Source organism: Triticum urartu, chromosome 3A, assembly GCF_056163025.1.
Source record: "Triticum urartu cultivar PI428250 chromosome 3A, HENAU_Tu73, whole genome shotgun sequence".
Classification (NCBI taxonomy): Eukaryota; Viridiplantae; Streptophyta; class Magnoliopsida; order Poales; family Poaceae; genus Triticum; species Triticum urartu.
Window position 1 is genome coordinate 674770668 of NC_141875.1, and position 15787 is coordinate 674786454.

General features: G+C 47.3%; 1 pseudogene; it reads left to right on the forward strand.

Annotated features, from left to right (window-relative positions):
* Positions 1 to 3980: 3980 nt before the first annotated feature.
* LOC147981410 (uncharacterized) lies at positions 3981 to 13876 on the forward strand (annotated as a pseudogene).
* The last annotated feature ends 1911 nt before the right edge of the window (positions 13877 to 15787 follow it).

Here is a 15787-nt window from a genome sequence, read left to right on the forward strand (position 1 = left end):
CACCGTGGAGAAAATTGGCTTAGCCTCGTTCTCCCGATGAGAACACATGGGCTACATTTTCCTCCTCTTCTCATTAACAGAACCAAGCTGATTACAATGCTTAAGTAGTACCCGCACACGCATAGTCCAGCCACCACGCTCGGCCACTAGCCCCACTAATAGACGCACAAGACTAGCCAACTACTTGTATCTAATCTGTTTCCTAGATTCTCTCCTACGTCCCAAAGACTAGGCTATCAACGCATGCGCATGCAGCTAACAAACTCACATATGCATGCAACTAACCACCGTATGTACAACCGCTTCCGTACGTGCAATACTGCCACATGACACGGCACTACACATGCACACACATACGCCACGCCGCTGCTCCGTCCCGTACGTCCTGTGCGCACCCAACGTGGCCGACGAGCTCGACCGCACCAGTGTGTCCCGCACGTCCCACGCGCACCGGACGCGCCCGACGAGGCCGACTGCACTAGACGCCATGGCTTATTCCAACACACTCCCCCTAAGCCATGACGTCGCCGCACGGCCTGCCGACAGGAGCCCTGCCTCGTCGATGTCATCTCGGCGCTAGGGACTCTTCCGCTACGTCTTCGGCACAAGCCGCCGCTCGCCGCGTCTCCGTGCCGCGCGCCTCCACGGTTGTCGCGCCGAGGCGCCGCGGCCTCTGCGCCACCACGCAGGTCCTTCGCAACCTCCTCGTCTCCGCGACCGCCGTACTCTTCGCGCGCACTCCCCACGTCCCCGCGCTCCTGGCCCGCGCTCCCGCCGCGCACGTACGCGATCTGCGCGACCAGGTTCAGCGCCCCGACGCAGTCCAATCCGGCGGTCCCAACGCGTCCAGTGCGCACCCATAATACGCATCGGTCGCGCCCGGTCCGCCGCCGTCGTCGTCGCCATGCGCCGCAGCTGCGCCGCCTCGACCTACATGTCCGCCATGCTCGTCGCGGACTCACCGCGCGCCACCTCCGCATCCGCCATGACAGCCGCCGCGCCGCGCACCTTCACTGGCCGACACACGCCCCGGAGCTCCGCACAGCCGCCGACGAACACCACCATCGCCGGCACGCCTCCGGCATGGCCCAAGATGACCCAGCTTATGATACCAATTGTTGGCGCTGCCTCCTCCTTGCGGCGCCGCTTCTTCTTCTACCTCCCAACTCTCTTGTGGTTTCTCTCTTATCTCATAAACACACACCATGAAAGGAACACACACGTATACACAGCTCACCGTGGAGAAAATTGGCTTTGCCTCGTTCTCCCGATGAGAACACATGGGCTACATTTTCCTCCTCTTCTCATTAACAGAACCAAGCTGATTACAATGCTTAAGTAGTACCCGCACACGCATAGTCCAGCCACCACGCTCGGCCACTAGCCCCACTAACAGACGCACAATACAAGCCAACTACTTGCATGCATCTAATCTGTTTCCTAGATTCTCTCCTACGTCCCAAAGACTAGGCCTTCAATCGCATGCGCATGCAGCTAACAAACTCACATATGCATGCAACTAACCACCGTATGTACAGCCGCTTCCGTACGTGCAATACTGCCACATGACACGGCACTACACATGCACACACATACGCCACGCCGCTGCTGTGTCCCGCACGTCCCGCGCACACCCAACACGCCCGACGAGCCCGACCGCACCAGTGCGTCCCACACGTCCCGCGCGCACCGGACGCGCCCGACGAGCCCGACTGCACTAGACGCCGTGGCTTATTCCAACAGGATTCATATACCGACGTGCCCATATTATTATTGTGAGATGATGACGTACTTCAGCTTATAAGATCAGAGCAAGATTCAGTAAGATGAATATGACATAGATTACTAAGGTGATAAGTTCATAGACCTCCTTGCGGACGTGGAGCAATTAATAGATTAGAAAATGTTCATGTAATTACAGAAGTGTTTCTCATATTTTTACAAAGAAATTCATGTAATTTAAAAAGTGCTCGGTCAATTTTCATAAACGTTTGTGTCATTAGAATTTTTTTTATTAGCAATCCATGTACTAAAAGAACTGTTTGATACATTTATAGAAATTTGGATGTAATTAAAAAAAGTGTTGAATGCATTTTAAAATATATTTGAGTTTTTAAAAAATGTAACCATGTAATAAGTAGTTAATATATTTTAGTAAGATAGTCATGTGATTAAAAAGTGTTCAATGGTTTTTCAAATATTCTTCAAATTAAAAAATTTCATGCATTACAAAATAATGTAATTAAAAGAATAAACTTTAGATGAACAACACGCAGGAGTACTCTCCCGCAGCCGTAGACGCGGTTTGCGGGCACGGTGGCAGCACCATGCTCCCGGCGCCCGCTCTCTCGAGGGGATAGACGTCGTGGTCCACCGTGTTGCAGACGGGGACGGGAATCGCCTCCTTGCCGTTGGACATGTCCAACATGATGTAGCCGGGCAGACGGATCTCGGCGTCGAGCTGGTTGATGAGGTCTCTAGCGGAGCGTCACATGTTGCTGCCAACCGCTTCCTGGCCAGGCAGACGCATGCGCTTGAACTTGCAGACGTCGGGGCCAGACTTGCCGGGGCCGTAGGTGGCGGAGACGACATTGTAGAGGCCGTCCTAGACACGTACATCTTCATGAACCTTTGCAACGACTACAGAAAACTAAACCGAATGAAATTCTCAACCAAACGCTCACATCCATGGTTATGATGTCGATCCAAGACTCAACTCATGCAAATATGGTTTCAGGTTATAACTTGTCGACTGCAAAGTGCAAACACGGCAAACCAAGCACAAGAAATACAAGCAAACAGTTCAGTTTAAGGTGTCTTAGCGCTGCGTCCATTCAATGGTACAATCCTTAACAATGACAGAAAGGTTCATGACAACTGAAAATGAAGGCGAAAGGTTCATGAAAATTGCAAATGAGGGTAAACATACAGGAAACGTTGCCCATCGTCACTGATCGACGCCATAATTGATGCTCAGCTCGCTCATCGACGGGATGGTCTCCATAGCGGAGACCATCAGGTGGGGGCACGACTCGTCTTTGTCGCCACGGACAATGAGCTAGACTAAGGCGTTCGGCGCGAACCTGCTGTGGCTGATGTAGGCTGCGATGTTCTTCTTCTTGGACACGTCAAGCACGTACGTCGGTGCCGGGCACTGCACGAATCGGGGCGGTTCCTCGCCGTCGTCTGGAAACGCCGCCGTGGGGGCGTACCCTGACTCAATCCACCTCGGGGAAAACTTCGGCGGCTCGATGAAGCGGGCCTGCTCCTCCATTGATGCGCCGGTATTGGCATTGGCATTCGTGTTGGCAAATGCGGGGGTGATGTGTGGGGAATTGAATTTTCCCCTTTCTGGATTACTCATGGATTTAACCGGTCGCGCCTAGGCACGAGCGGTAATGCTCAGATGGTACGCCGATGCAGGTTCAATTGTCTCATGGGTCGCCAGACGAAGGAATATGAAGGGGCGAGCGGCGTCAGCTGATGCGATGGCCCACTACGACTGACGATGGCAGCATAGTGCCCTAGTGGTCGCTATGGACGCTCGGCGGTTTGGTGGCACAAGAGAGAATTGGATGGGATGAGCGGGCCGGGTGACATGAGATGTGAAGGCGATGGAGTGAAATTATGGGTCACGTGATATTGGGGAAGTACCAGGGGAGTTACAACCCCCTTTATACGAGGAACTTGGAGCGTTTTTTTATGAACTATTGGACCAAGTAACCGTTTTTTCTAGGGTTTGATTGGTAGGGCGGTGCGCTTGCTGGCATTTTCTTTCTGTCGGCCCGCTTCAGGATAAGCTATATATGTACTACAATTTACTGTGAATTGTTTGGCACGCTACATCTACCGTTGTTTTATTCTTGAATCTTGAAAATACATGACAAAATTAGTTTGAAAAACGGTGAAGAAAGCGGTGCCTATGTGTGTCTCTAAAATGGAAGTAGGTATACGCGGATATTTGGATATGCCTTTTAGATATGCCCTACGGAAAATTGGCACATAAGGATCTGCATCCATATAAGGTAATTTGTTAGAAAAACATTTTTTCCCGATATACACAGCCGCCGCCCCGCTCTATTATTTTACCCTATTTCCCGATATACACAACCTTTGGGCAAAATTTTCGAAGAAGTGGTAAAGCCCATCCAGATCCAGGCACACAAAGCTGCGGCTCTATTGCCCTTTCCGGCTTATGAAGTCCAACCCCTAGAATTACGGATTCTTCCACACCCGCCACTCAGATGGTGGTCTCCGTTTCAACAATCTGTCCAGGGCCGGGAGCCGCCTCTCTGGTCGACGCTTTGATCCCTTTCCTTCACGGGAGCTACGCTAGGGTCAAGCTCAAACAATGCTGCAGCAGCCTTCTCCTCTGCAAATGCTGGGAATCGCAAGAAGACGAGGAATGCAATTATATCGTGTGCAATCCTATGACGGCCAGTGGACCGTGTTGCCTCCTATAGTATGGCAGGATGAAGAGGATGATGAACCTGCGCATATAAAACTGGCACAACCCTTCCTCACTTTTTGGTGTTTACATCCCTGGTAGAGTTGCCCGACTATGTGGCGATATACTCATCCGAAACCGGGCGATGGACTGGGAGTAGCCGTGAGTGGGGGGAAACCAGAGAGTATCCTCCTTTTACTGCAGAATGTGCCTTCGTGAATGGCATGATGCATTTTATGCATTTGGTGATCGAGGAACCTATTATAGCTGCAGTGGACTCAAAGGGGGATATTTGTGGGGAAATTGCTCTCCCGGAAGGAATGGAAGAAGCTAGGTCTGGTTATAGCTCAATTGGATACTCTCAGGGGAAATTGCATGCTTGGTATATGGTTCCTTATTATTACCAACTCTTTGTGAGGGTACTTGAGGATTATGCTACTGAAGTGTGGACCCTAAAGCATACTATTGATGTTCCCCAAATGTTTGGAAGGGAATATGCGACAGAAAATTGTGACGAAGAGGACATGACCTTTAAGTATGAGATGTTTGCAATTCATTCAGATCGTAATTTGATTTTTGTTACCGACTGGAAGGAGGAGAATCTGTCGTATGATATGGATAGCAGGGAAGCACATCTTATGTGCAATTCTGGAGATTTCATGTGTGGTTTACCTTATATTCCCTGTTTCGTGGATTTGGTTGGCGGATGATTTCTGAAAGTCTGTGCTGCTTCATGCATTTAACATGGTGGCACAAATGCCTTTGTAAAAACTAGTCGTTGGGTGTGCGTGCCTGTGACTAATGGTCTAGTTCCGTGGCAGCATTCCAAAACGTGCTTTTCATGGTGCATGCCCTTTTGTGGCCTTGAACAATGTTGGTTAGCTTTACATATTTTGTAAGTGACAAGCGATCCAATGGATAATGCCTAGTTGTATGAATGACCTAGTCCCTTATATATTTGCTTTTAGGTAAGACTAATTGCTGTTGTCACTTGATATCTGTTATTGGTGGCTGAAAGTAAACAGATGTTAGTTTCATTTATAAATCCTTCAAGGCCTTCCATCGATGACGTCAAATAATATGGAGCTCTTTATATGGAACTCCTTTTATATAGATTGCACAATATGCAGCCTAACATATCTAATGAACATCGTTATTTTTCATTATTTTATTCAGTAGAGAAAGCAAAATAATTCTGTTTGTTGCCAAGACTATTACGCGCTCTTAAGTCTGCCGTTCGTTGCCTACTGCTTAAGCACCCTTCGTGTGCTCCTAATCTTGTGTTTTGATTGAGTTTTCCATCAGATCATGACCAATATTTTCCTACTAGAATTATTGCTATATTGTTGAATTTCTAGGCTGTTGTCAAACTAAACGTATTTTGGAAGAATCTTAAGATTTTTGTTGACCATAATGTAGCTTAGTACATAATTTTGTCGTCAACTACCCAACGTTCTGAACTTCTCACTCTAAGTGGCTCTTTGTCAGGGACCAGCAAAACTAAACCTATTTGAATTTGTTGTTGTCCCCAAAGGTTGTGAACTTCTCACTCTGAGCGGGTCTTTGCCAGGGACCGGCAAAACTAAATGGGTAAAAGAAAAACAAAGCTATGCCTAATCAGGCATGACATGTAAATCTAGCAAAGGTTACTGCACGTTTGGATTCTGGGCAAGCGCTTGCCGGCAAGCGCTTGCCTTGCCTCGCAAAGCAAAGAAGCGAGGGGTTTGGTTCCCTGCAACTCATCTCGTTACCCGCAGTTTCAAGTTTCTTCCTCATTTGTGTGAGCAAGCAAATTTGGCTACCATATGTTGGCAAGGTTGTCCTTGCCCATAGAGGTGAGCGGGCGAGAGATCAACAGTTGCTAATTTATTACTAGAAGCTGAGCTTTTAGCACCATTCCTTAAAATAAATATCCACATCAGCTCAAGGTTTTCGAGTTGACGAGTCATTCTGTTAGCGACTCTTGACGAGTCGTGCCATGCCGATCGTCTAGTCGAGGTATTTGAGTCGACTTCTAGTTACGACTCATTGACTAGTCGTTCGACTCGAAAAGAGGGCATCAGATAAGTTATGCTGCTCCTGTCAGTTATTTCAAAATAGTAATATGGACCTGCCATTTGTAGACAGTATGCACTACCTTACCTTATTGCACCCGAAGTCAATGGTGTTAGCTTAAAATGATGTATCACTATACTACATAGCATTACTGGCCACTACTCACTTCGGTTCCTATAACTATATATCTTTGGCCACATTCCTATAGATTCAAAAACTACAATGACCTTTACCAGGTTGAAAGCATTTAAGTGTAGAAATACAGTAGTAAACAATTTCTTTTATTTTCTCAACTGGCAAATGCTTTGAAACAGATTCTCAGACAAAGACGCTAATAGTGAGACGAGCGGAGGGATTTGCAATCTGGACTTTGATGACCCATCTAGAATTAAGCTAGGCATTAAGAGAAAATTAACAGTTACTCACTCCGATCCAAATATGAATTCTTCTATCTGATATAACATGATATCTAAATTCCTGACAACCTTCTTAGTAATCCATGTTACCCATCTAATTAACAAATCTGATGTAGATAAGAGCAAGTGGTTTGCTGTCTAGGCTGACACGCTACTAATTACTAGTATTATTTAGATGAATTCGGGATAAGTGATATTTGCTCACATCTTCTGCAATTTTTCCCACAATCAATAATGCAGCAGTGGTTAAAATTCCTATATGGCTACTACAAACTGCTCACTTTGGTCTTTGTAACCTTACACAGATGCCAAGAAACGGAAAGGTGCGGTAGCACCCGGGGGTCCCGACCCCCTTTTATCTGGACATTCACCGTTGATGAGACGGAAAGCTGCGCTAGCACCCAGGGGTCCCGACCCCCTTTTATCTGGCCGTGCACCAAGAATCTGCCGTTCACAGATTCGTTTTAAATATTGCCAGGCTCCCACGGAAGGTGCTGATAAACCAGGTGCCTGGACACCCGGGTGCTGAAAAACCAGTCCCGCCTCCCAAATATTTATTACATCGGAATTTATTCTTTGTTTCTTTTTTGCGGGGATGAAATTTATTCATCTGCTATGTAATCTATCAACATCTTTGCATTCAAGATTTTTGAGTCAAGCACCTTCAGCTTACTAATCTTAGAATCTAAAGCCGAAGTAATCCATCACCTCACGCGGCCAAATTTGGCACTTTGACTCTTGATAGAACCACACTTTGATGCACGGGATGTGGAAGGCATTAGTGTGGAGGCACGACAGCCTCACGATCTCCTTGTCACCAGGCTCCAACTCCAAATGGCGAATCGCGCACGCCAGGCCGGGTACCGCCAGAGCTCCTACAACAGCGTCTGCCTGTGGATTTTTGAAAACCAGAGATACCGGTAACTATGATAGGTTGACGTCGATGTTGAAGCGTGGGACGACACCCTCAAGGCTATCGATCTTGGGGACGATCTCATCAGCGAAGTCCATTTGCGGGTGATGTTGAAGCGTGGGACGACACCCTCAAGGCTATTCCTGACAACCTTCTTAGTAATCCATGTTACCCATCTAATTAACAAATCTGATGTAGATAAGAGCAAGTGGTTTGCTGTCTAGGCTGACACACTACTAATTACTAGTATTATTTAGATGAATTCGGGATAAGTGAGATTTGCTCATATCTTCTGGAATTTTTCCCACAATCAATAATGCGGCAGTGGTTAAATTCCTATATGGCTACTACCAACTGCTCACTTTACTCTTTGTAACCTTACACAGATAGCAATAAATGGAAAGGTGCGGTAGCGCCGGGGGGTCCTGACCCCCTTTTATCTGGCCATTCAACCTTGATGAGACGGAAAGGTGCGGTAGCACCCGGGGTCCCGACCCCCTTTTATCTGGCCATTCACCAAGAAACGGAAAGATGTGGTAACAGGCAGGGGCGAATCCAGGTTAGGCCCCGTGGGGGCGAATGCCCCCACTTGATTTTCAGGTCCATTTGTACATAGCCCTTCGTATGGTAACTCTGCCTCCACTTAGCCCAGTTTATTTACCCCCCACTTATTTTCCTTTTTTCTGGTATAAAAAAGCCCGTCGGCTGGTAAGCCCACCTAGGCACGTAGGAGCAGGCCTTGCCCATAAAAAACTCACGAGCAAGCCTATGTGTATCAGGAACGCACGCACCGCTGGAAGTTCACGTGACACGAGCAACCCTTTAATTTTGTGATGCGACTCAGCTGCCGCCGCCGCCGTAACCACGTGAAGACTACGTGACGAGTCCTCGCCCCCTCGCCTCCGTCATTCGCCATCGATCTAATCGCGCCGACCGGCTGTTCCTCGGTCCTTGGAATATATCGCCGCGAGCCCGCGACATCGTGCCACCATCAAGTTAAGCCCTAGCAGCAGTTCCTCTATTATTTCTTATTCCGTTTTTCAATTCTTATACTCTTTCCAAAGAAATGTCGCAATTCATCAATCCAGCGCCTTCCGCTCTTGTGCAGCCTGTCAAAGGTCTTCGTTCTCAGGCCTCGCAACACCTCAGCATTCGCCCTCTCTGCTTGGCAGTTGCTCCGGGGGTGTGCCACGGAAGCAAAGCAGACCTTGCCGCCGAGGTTTTGAATGTACTGCATGAAGGTGTGACTTGTGAACTGCGTGCCATTGTCGGTGATGACTCTGTTTGGCACACCAAAACGGCAGACTAGTCCCTTGAAGAACTTGACGGCTGACTATGCTGTCACCTTCCTCACCGGTTCCACCCCTGGCCACTTTGTGAACTTGTCGATTGCAATGTACAAGTACTCAAAGCCCCTGACAGCATGGGGAAAAGGGTCCAGTATGTCGAGCCCCCAGACCGAGGATGGCCAGGAGAGAGGGATCGTTTAAAGGACTTGAGCTGGCTAATGAAGCCTCTTTGAATGGAACTGACACGCTTCACACTTGGTTACTAGTGTCGTCGCATCCTAGAGGGCGGTGGGCCAGAAGAAACCTTGCTGGAATGTCTTTTTTGTAAGGGCCCTCGACCCTATGTGGGAGCCACATATGCCTCCATGTATCTCTGCCAACAGCTCCAATCCTTCCTCCCGGGGATGCACTTCAATTTCACACCATTCGGCCTTCTCCTGTACAGGACGTCATCGACGAACTGGTACAGGGCAGACCGACGGGCTACTTTTTCCACTTCTTCCTACTCCTCAGGAAGTTCCCCTGTTTGGAGGAAGCGGACAGTATGCTGCGCCCACAACGGAGCCTGGGGCTCGACGGCAAGGACCAAAGGCATTTCCTCTGCCATGGGAGCGGCTGCCTCCACGGCCAGGGCTCGACGCCCTGCCAGAGCCAATTGCTCTTTGGCAGGCTCAGCGTCCACGGTAGCATCCTTGCCGGCAGCCCCAGGGGGCTCGGTGGGGAAGTACTTGCCCTAGCAGCAGTTCCTCTATTATTTCTTATTCCGTTTTTCAATTCTTATACTCTTTCCAAGTTACCTATTAGAAAATGAGTGTCTTGTCAAAATTAACTATTACCAAGTAGGAGTACTAATTAGGTGACTGGTTCTAGATTCACATGATAATTTCATATAAAATAAGTTTGAGAATGTAAGACCAGAATAAAATTCATAGCAAAATTCATTTTCATGTATGACAATTTCTTCAACATTTCAGTTATTTGACATTGGTAGGGAAGCTAATGAAGAGATCTTTTTGTGAAATCTATATTCTGCAACGTGGCTGAAATCGTTGATTTGAAGAAGCTTCCTTGGGATTCATCTAAAAGGTAATGTGATCAAGCCTTTTCATATCTATCCATGTTACATTCTCACTCTATTTAACTCCTTTTCCCTTAAATCTTGCATGCAAGAAATTTTATTCAATAAGATAAATGTTGTTTTTTTGCAGTTGGGACCAGAATATTAATGGTTGATTTATTTGATTTTTGCGATGAACTGAAATAATTTCATGTGATAAAATTATCTTACAAGAAAATGTAAGATTTTCTTTCTTAACCATCGTATGAATATTTTTGCGACCAATCTTTGTAAATTATCTAGCCATGAGTTTCTACACATTTCCCTTCAAAAAAATAATGAGACACATCTCCCTCGGGAAAAAAGTTTCTACATAATTCCCGCAAATAAAAGTTTTAACACATCTCGCCACAAGAAAAAGTACATACACATCTTCCGGCAAAAAAAGTTCCCACAAATCATTATCCCCTCTTAGTTTTCATCCTGGCTCCGCCCCTGGTAACAGGCGAGGTGGAATCTGCCTACGAATGAACAGTGTGAGTATAGGCACAGATTCGTTTTAAATATTGCCAGGCTCCCACGGGTAGCTCTCCTAGGCCTACTAATCAAACTTCTGGTACAAGACCTGGTGAAAATCTCTATGGGCCAGTTGCTTCACGGAAGGTGCTGATAAACCAGGTGCCTAGACACCCAGGTGCTGAAAAACCAGTCCCACCTCCCAAATATTTATTATATCGGAATTTATTCTTTGTTTCTTTTTTACGGGGAAGAAATTTATTCATCTGCTTTGTAATCTATGAACATCTTTTCATTCGAGATGTATGAGACAAGCACCTTCAGCTATCTAATCTCAGAATCTAAAGCCGAAGTAATCCATCACCTCACGCCGACAAATTTGGCACTTTGACTCTTGATAGAATCATGCTTTGATGCACGGGATGTGGAAGGCATTAGTGTGGAGGCACGACAGCCTCACGATCTCCTTGTTACAAGGCTCGAACTCCAAATTGTTAAATTGTGATCTAAATTCTACCGTATTGGACTAGACGTAGTACATACGGTGTGGGCCTTTTGCGTTGGCGTCGACGCGTACGAGTACAACTCGTTTACTTGTCCTACAAGGACTCTCATGTATTACCCTCATATATACCCCATGTAGTCGCACCTAACACTGTCTGTCGTCTCGTGCTTGTAATACTCCTCCATCATAATGATTGCGTCTTCGTGCGTCCATGATTTTCTCCCGCAAGGGTTTCCACGTTAAAATCCGTGTCCCTCATGTTTCGTTTATTTCTTGTTATCATCTAACAAGTGGTATACAGAGCCAAGTTATAGATACGAGATTAAGTTCGAAAGAGCTAGGGTTCGGTGTGCGCCGCCGCACACGTCAGGCGATCCGTGTCGGATCGATTTTCCCTGCAGCCGAGACCGACAGGTATTCTGCCGCTGATCAGTTTCCTACCCCGAGCAGTTAATCGAGACGGAAACAAGCTTCCGCCGCTCCGTCGTGTCAAATCACAAGTTCGCCGAGTTGCCGTTGCTGCTCCACGTACGGGCTTCAAGTCCCGAGGCACATCAGCCTACGCTGCTACCAGTACATCAACCAAAGTTGCTTTTGCTCACAAAGATTGTTGTTGCTACTCCACGTGGGATCACAAGGTTCAAGTCTCGAGGGGCAAACCTGATTTGATCTAATCTGCTACTAGTACTTCCTCCATTCCACAATGTAGTGCTTCCTTTATCCTTGTGCTTTAACTTTGACCGTAAATTTAACTATCAAGACCGATTGCGGCGGGAGCAAAAATTATATCAGTGAATTCGTATTCGAAAGAAGTTTTCAATTATATATTTTTTTCTCCTGCCGTAGTTGGTCTCGTTGGTTCAATTTATGATCAAAGTTGGACCTCGGGAAGCGCGGGCGCACTATATTTTGGAATGGAGGGAGTACTACTCTACGTGAGGCTAGTACTGCTAATTCAGTTTTCTGTTCTCCGTTCGTCTGCTACATCCAAGTGTTATTTACTCTGTTCTGTTTGCTCCGCAAATTAATTCTTCAAGAATTATTTTACTACGACTTGTACTACTCTGTGTACACAGTTTTATTGATTCATGGCATCCATGAAGTACGATCTTCCGCTGCTGGATCGTGACACAAGGTTTACCCTATGGCAAGTCAGGATGCAGGCATTGTTGGCACAGTCTGACTATGATGAAGCACTGGATAGTTTTGGAAAGAATAGAATTTAGGATTGGACTGATGAGGAGAAAAGAATTGATTGTAAGGCTTTGTCACAAATTCAACTCCATTTGCATAATGATATTTTGCAGGAAGTTTTGAGCGAGAAAACTGCCGCCGCTCTATGGTTAAAGCTGGAAGGAATTTGCATGACTAAAGATCTCACCAGCAAGATGCATCTGAAGCAAAAATTATTCCTGCACAGGTTACCCGAGGGAGGTAATGTTTTGAATCATATTTCATAATTTAAAGAGATAATATCTGATCTAGCTGCAATGAAGGTTAAGTATGAAGAGGACGATACTGCCTTAATGTTAATTTGTTCACTGCCAAGTTCTTATACCAATTTTAGAGACACCATATTATATAGTCGTGATACTCTCACACTTAATGAATTTTATGAAGCTTTGAACTCTAAGGAGAAGATGAAATTAATGGTGCCTCATGATGGTTCAAGTTCATCCCAAGCTGAGGGATTATCTGTTCGTGGCAGGACAAAGGAGAAGAAATCACATAATGGAAACAGGGGCAAAAGTAAGAACGGCTATAGGGGTCGGTCGCAATCCAGAGACAAGAAGTATTGCAGGTATTGCAAGAGAGACGGGCATGACATCTCAGAGTGTTTCAAGTTGCAGAATAAGGAAAAGAGAAGAGGTAACAAACAAGATGAAAATTCTGCTAATGTTGCTCGTGATGATAGTTCCAATGATGCTCTCGTCATTATTGCTGGATGTGCTGAGACCAATGATGAGTGGGTACTTGATACCGCATGTACTTTTCATATGTGCCCACATAGAGATTGGTTTAATACGTTTGATTCCACTACTGCGGCTGGTTCCATTTTGGGTTTTGATAATTCATCATTCAAGATTGAAGGCATAGGTTCTATTCGAATCAAGATGTTTGATGGCATAATCAGAACTTTGACAGATGTTCGGTATATTCCGAAGATGAAGAGCAATCTTATTTCTATGAGTGCCCTTGATGCAAAGGGATACAAGTATTTAGGTGGAGATAGTGTTTTAAAAGTCACCAAAGGTTCCCTTATTGTGATGAAAGGTGATTTGAGTTCGACCAATGGTCTTTATTACCTTCGAGGTTCTACCGTTTCAGGTAACGCTACTCTAGTTATTTCAAAGAATTCTGATTGTGATGCTGCTAACCTTTGGCATATGCGTCCTGGACATATGAGTGAACTTGGTTTGGCAGAGTTAAATAAGAATTGTCTTCTTGATGGATATGAACCTGGTAAATTGAAATTTTGTGAGCATTGTATCTTCAGAAAGCACAAGAGGGTGAAATTTTGTGAGCATTGTATCCTCTGCCATGGGAGCGGCTGCCTCCACGGCCAGGGCTCGACGCCCTGCCGGAGCCAATTGCTCTTTGGCAGGCTCAGCGTCCACGGCAGCATCCTTGCCGGCAGCCCTAGCGGGCTCGGCGGGGAAGTACTTGCCGGGACCTGATTTCCTTTGCTTCTTCTACCTCGCTGACGGTTCGACGGATGGCTGAGTTAACCGGAGCAAAAAGGTACCTGGTTCCACAAGTAGCTTGAATGCAGCATGCTTCGATAGGTAATCAGTGATGTCGTTCTCCGCTCAGGGAACGTGCTCCGCTTGGATACCATCAAAGCGCTCCTCCAGCTTCCTAACTTCATCTACGTAGGCCTCCATCAATGGGCTCTGGTAATCCTTTTTTACTTGTCTGACGACAAGCTGCGAGTCACCCCTTACGATGAGCTTCTTCACCCCGAGGTCTGCCATGATCCTGAGACCGGCAAGCAGCCCCTCGCACTCAGCAGTGTTGTTTCTGGACATCTCCCTGGGAACGTGCATCTGGATCACGTACTTGAGGTGCTCTCCGATGGGTGCGACAATCAGCACACCGGCACCGGCGCCTTGCAGCGACAAAGCCCCGTCAAAGTACATGATCCAGTCGCGGTCCGCCTCCTTGCCGGGTAGGGAGTCTCTTGGATTTCTTCGTCAGGTGTTGAGGTCCATTCCGCAATGAACTCTGCCAAGATTCTTCTCTGGATTGTTGAGGTACTTTCAAACTTCAACCCAAAGCTCGACAACTCCAAGGCCCATTCCACAATCCTTGCGGTTCCATCTGGGTTATGCAGTATCCGTTGTAGCGGGAGGCGGGTGACGACAGTGATCTCGTGGGCTTGGAAGTAATGACGCAGCTTCCTCGAGGCCATAAGGAGGCCGAAGAGCAATTTCTGCACACCGGAGTACCTCGACCTAGCCCACTGCAAGAGGGAGCTGACAAAGTAAACTGGGTGCTACATCATCTTCTTCTTCCGCACCACTTCGCTTGACTGCGCGGGCATTGTCCTGATGGCGTCAAACTCTACCTGGGGCCCTGCCTTGCCGGCACCAGATCCTGCCGGGGGAATCTTTGGCTCGCCGTCCGCTGGTTCTGTCGTCGCGACTGCCTCCTTGTCGACCTCCCTCTGTGCCACCAGTGCGGCGCTGACCACTTGATTCGTTGCCGCTAGGTACAGCAGCGACGGTTCTTATGGCTTAGGCCCAATCAGTATTAGCGTGGAGGAAAGGTATTTCTTCAGATCCTGCAACGCCGCCTCGGCTTCTGGGGTCCACTCCATCGGGCCTGTCTTCTTCAAGATTTTGAAGAAGGGAAGGGCACGCTCGGCGGACTTGGAGATGAATCGGCTCATGGCGGTGACGCGGTAGGTGAGGCGACGCACATCCTTGATCCGCTTGGGCGCCTCAATCTATTCAATATCCTTGATTTTGTCTGGGTTTGCCTCGATCCCGCGCTGTGACACAAAGAATCCGAGAAGCTTGCCGGACGGAACGCCGAAGACACACTTCTCAGGGTTCAGCTTAAGGTTGATCTTGCGCAGGTTGGCAAATGTCTCTAAGAGATCTTGCACAAGAGTTGCTCCGTCCTTGGTTTTGACCACTATGTCATCCATGTATGCCTCCATATTTCTATGGAGCTGGGGTTCAAAACCAATTTGGACTGCTCTTTCAAACATCGAGCCAGCACACTTCAACCCGAAAGGCATCTGTAAAAAGCAATACGTACCACATGGGGTAATGAATGCTGTCTTCTCTTCATCTTCTCTTGTCATGAAGATTTGGTGGTAGCCCGAGTAGGCGTCGAGGAATGACAGCAGATCACACCCGGCCATGGAGTCGACAATCTGGTCGATGCGCGGCAACGGGAAGGGGTCCTTAGGACAAGCCTTATTGATATCTGTGTAGTCAATACACAGCCTCCACTTCGCATTTGCCTTGCGCACCACCACCGGATTGGCCAACCACGTCGGATGGAGCACTCCTCTCACCAAACCCGCCGCTTCCAACTTCCTGATCTCCTCTGTGGTGAACTCTTGCCTCTCTAGTGCC